The 4,709-nt window shown below is 38.8% G+C and overlaps 1 pseudogene; it reads right to left on the bottom strand.

Moving 5' to 3' along the window:
- Nucleotides 1-931: 931 nt before the first annotated feature.
- LOC131829799 (large ribosomal subunit protein eL13-like) lies at nt 932-2,116 on the bottom strand (annotated as a pseudogene).
- Between the last annotated feature and the right edge of the window lie 2,593 nt (nt 2,117-4,709).

The following is a 4,709-nucleotide window of genomic DNA, read 5'->3' as shown; positions in this document are numbered from 1 at the left end:
TCACTAGCCACGTACATAATAGTAATAATAATACCACCAATTAGACAATTAAGATGTATTTATCTAGGGGTGCCTGGGTGGCTCAGTAGGTTAAAGCCTCTGCCTTCGGCTCAGGTCATGATCTCAGGGTCCTGGGATCAAGTCCCACATCGGGCTCTCTGCTCAGTGCGGAGCCTGTTTCCTTCTCTCTCTCTGCCTGCCTCTCTGCCTACTTGTGATCTCCGTCAAATAAATAAATAAATTCTTTTAAAAAATGTATTTGTTTATATGTTCTGAGATTTATGTCATTTCAATCTATACTGTAAACCATATACTAAAGTTTGCATCATTACACAAACATCCCTGCTATAGGAATCCTGACCAAGCAGGAAATAACTGAGAGAACAACATCAGAACAGAAATGTAGGTGTTGCAGGATAACAATTATTTTGCTAACTTAACACTTTAATGCTTTTTACTTGAAGGCAGAATTTCAATTTTATCTGTTTATCGAAATACACAATGATATTTTTGCGTATTTTGAACTAAATCATTTCTTGGAACACTGAACTTACCCATATAGGCTGAAAACTGTGATAGGTCCTCAAAGGCATGATTTCTCCCAGGAAATCACTTATTCATTAAAAAATAAAACAAATAGGGGCACCTGGGTGGCTCAGTGGGTTAAAGCCTCTGCCTTCTGCTCAGGTCATGATCCCAGTGTCCTGGGATCGAGCTCCAGATCAGGATCTCTGCTCAGCGGGGAGTCCGCTTCCTCCTTTCCCTCTCTCTCTCTCTCTCTCTGCCTACTTGTGATCTCTCTGTGAAATAAATAAATAAAAATCCTTTTTAATAAATACATAAATAAATAAAACAAGTGAGCTAATGAATGCTCAACCTTTGATCTAATATACCAACATATTATTTCTTCCTTAAATAATTGTTAAATTAATTAATTATTAATTATCACAAGTTACCAATGGCACTTTATCTTTTGCTTTACCGCATCCTTTTCTGCAGCTTCCTTGGCCCTTTTTGCCTGGATGCCAAAGAGCCAGATATCGTTCCAGGCCATGCAAAGACTGGCGAAGCCCCGGAAGTTCCCAGAAGTCTGGAATGACTCGGATGCTCTCTGTCTACTGGACATTCTCTGGGGGGGATGACCCATCCTGGCAGCTGGGGAGCCAGTCTAAGTTCTTCAGCAGGGCTGTCTCCCTTGCTGCGGGCTGAGGGCTCCGGGGGCAAGAGGATGAGCTTGGAAAGGTATTGCTTCCGCTTTGCCCTGCACAGCAGCCTGCAGGGATCTGGTGGACTTGCTCTACCTTCTTGGATCCACTGAGATCCCAATGGTCTGAGCAACCGTGTGGATGCCAGCCACCTGCAAGTCTTCCAAGCTGAAGCCCCTGCCTGCCTGCACTTTGGTGTGATGCCTTCCCCTGGGCCCGAAGAGTCTGGACGCTGGGTGCGGGGCCACAGTGCCCGCCTTGGCTTGCTTGGGCTTTGTGTCTGCGGATCTTCTACCCCAGCGGGTTGAACCACGTGGCCACAGACCACTGCCAGTCCTCGTGGAACTGGAGCTTCAGGATCCTGCCCTTGCACTCTGGCTCCTGCCTGTGGTCTACTCTGAAGGAGAACAGCCCGCGGAAAAGAACCGGTGCTGCAGAGCACCCTGGGATGGTACTGGTTCTTTATTTCAAAACCAAAAATACAACGACAAAATCAATAGATATATTTATCTCAATAAATTAGAGGACAATAATGTCTCATGTGTGGAGAAATCGAGAAGATTAAAAAAAAGTATAGGGGATTACAGAAGAAAAGGAAGCAGAAAAACTGAAAATAATGGAAAGAAAATTTTCTCAGGAAAAGAATAAAACTGATCATGAAGGAAATAAAAAAAGGAAGGCACTGTATAAAAGATGGCCCTGGAATTTTGTTAAAGAAATATGGTTTGTGCATGTGTTTGTGTTTTGTTTGCTTTGTTTTGTTTTCTCTGTATGTTTGACTTTCCAGCTACAGAGGGGTTTTTCACATTTACAGCATTTGAACCAAACTGTTTTAGAAAACAGAAAACTGAGGTAGAAAAATGACTCTTTTGGCCAATATTAGTCTAAAGCCCATTCCAAATCAACGCCATAATGGCCTACCATAACACTCCTATCCCTGTCTCTTCCTCGTATTCTTTGGGAGTATTTCTTTTCCGATTACAAAATAAACTTGAAGATCGTGAAGCATTTTCTGGAAAATATTTCAAGCTTATTTTGGTTACGCCTCATGCTCCTCTCCAACCTGGCAAAGACATAACCATTACTGAAACGTCGCTTCAAACATTTCAGTTCTTTCACAGAGCCAGTAAGTAACTGAGTACAGACAGATAGTAAATAAACCCTTTGCAATCTGTCTCCGCAGCTTCCAATACCTTTCGTTAGAAAGAAGCTTATGATCATGCTAAATACTTTAAAAAATGTAATGGGCAGACTGCAGTGGGACAGTATCTTGGATTGTACGGATAGGCTTTGCTTAGTATTTTGGTGACCATGAAAATGGAGGACACCTTAAGTTACCCTCACCCTGTCCTGAAAAGATGGCGATTCATTGTTCGTTTTCAAGATAGTGATATTTTTTCCTGCCCTTGGTGATCAAATGCATAAAATATGTGAAATTTTGTACATTGACTGTAACAAAAGAGAAAGGCCTGAATATTAGGATATTACTTGAAGACACTGTCCTTGTAGATCAATTCGAAAAAAGTTTCAATTTGAATACCCTCACTCCAGTTTATAATTCATCTATTGTCATTAAATAATCATACATGTTTATAATTATTTTTATCAATTTACCAGGTAAATTTCTGTTGAAAAGCACATTACATAGAACAGATGTGGAAGGCATTTTGCTGGTTTACTAGCCTAAAGTGCTAGAGCAATGGTGACACCTAGTGAAAGAAGAGCAAAACTGATACAAAAATCCTTGGGGCGATTCAATTTTCATAGATCCTCAGCCGCTATAACCTATGAGAAAATAATTATAGTAATAATTAAAAAGTATTATCACTGATGTACCTTGACATATTCGATGATCTGTCTTTTCTGGAGTGTGTGTGTGTGTGTGTGTGTGCATTTTCAAGCAAAACAAGTAGGGATGTGAAAATTATGATTATTCATGGAGAACATAGAAATTCAATTTATTTGTCAGGTAATAAGTAATTTTTCAAATCACAGATATATAAGAATATAATACCTTTATTTCACACTTGATATTTTCTATCTTTGTCAGGAGTGAAACCAATTTAAGACCCTCAATCGGTTAAGTTCAACGTAGAAGAATATTGAAGAATCCCTTCCTTATCTTACTCATTAAACTTCCTTATCTGCCTTCTAAAGGCAGTTTGGTTAAAGAATAAAGACGCTTCTTCCATGGTCTGAAAGTGAATATGCAAATGTGATGCCAGCTCCTCAGATGTAAACAAAAATGGTTTCTTTTTCTATATTCCCTCTACATAGAACTTGCAAATCAGTAAGGTGTTCAACAAATTATTGGTACACAGGTTGATACATGCAAGCCTGAGATCTCTGCTATTAATAGGCTTTGTAAAATATCTAAATTGTAAAACACCACAATATATGTACATTTTAAGCATACATAAATTATATGAAGTTATCTGTATTAGGGTGGTGATACATACAGAGGATAACCAAAGACAATGTATTTTCCTTCCTTCACAGTCAGATTTCTGGAAATTTGTTGAATTTCAACTATAGAATCTCATGATGCTATTCAATTATCATATGCTATAATGACATCATGAAACATCACAGTTCTTATAGAAAGTAATAAATCTTATAACAGTATTTTGAATTTTATTTGTTTTGTTATAAATAGTTACTCTGAAAAAGCGAAGAAACCACGTTCTAAGACATTTTCACGGTAAACTGCTGGGAAATTTCTAATGTTATTTGGCATCAGCAATTAATTGTGAATTTTTGGCTCTTCGTATCCACCTCTTGTATTATAGATTATAGTTATGTTATTTAAGCACCTAAAAAAAAATGTAGATCACCACATGCCCACATTACTGACACACTAGATCTTTATGGAACCCCAGCTGGAAGGGCCCACCCACCCCATCTGAGAGTCTTGAATGTCCTCTTCATTTTGTGTGGACTAAGGTTGAACTCTTTCACAAACCCAGTGAAGACTTTTAACACCTGGCCCCTACCTTCCCCCCAAACTCCTAAAACAGCCCAACCCTACACATACCAGAATGCGGCTCCCAGAGAGCTCTGTTCTTCAGTCATATCGTGCTCTATCTTCTGAACATTTGTCCTATTCCTTTCTCTGTGCATGGCATTTCTCTGGTGGAGAGGGAAGGCACGTTGGTGCCAACTCAAAACAAAAGCAAGTTCTACCTCTAGTTCTGACCATTAATGGCTTTTTATAAATAATGTGTTATCTCCATGTCTCAATTTCTACATAATGTTTAGATGGCTGAACGAGAAATAGTATGTATAAAGGGCTTGGCAGAAAATAAATGCCCAATAAATATACTAAAAATTGTATTCCTTGAAAAACTTGCTTCAAAGTAACTTTATTTGTAAAACTGCCCTTGAAGCACCCATGCATGTTAAGTAAATTGACCGTGCATCTGTTATAACACTTCTCACATTACATCATGACCCATGATTCTCGATTATTTTTTTCCTAGCCTGGATCTGAACTCTAGAATTGTG

The sequence above is a fragment of the Mustela lutreola genome, chromosome 1 (assembly GCF_030435805.1).
Source record: "Mustela lutreola isolate mMusLut2 chromosome 1, mMusLut2.pri, whole genome shotgun sequence".
Taxonomy (NCBI): Eukaryota; Metazoa; Chordata; class Mammalia; order Carnivora; family Mustelidae; genus Mustela; species Mustela lutreola.
The sequence above is the reverse complement of the archived record's forward strand: the minus strand, read 5'-3'. Positions and strand labels throughout refer to the sequence as shown.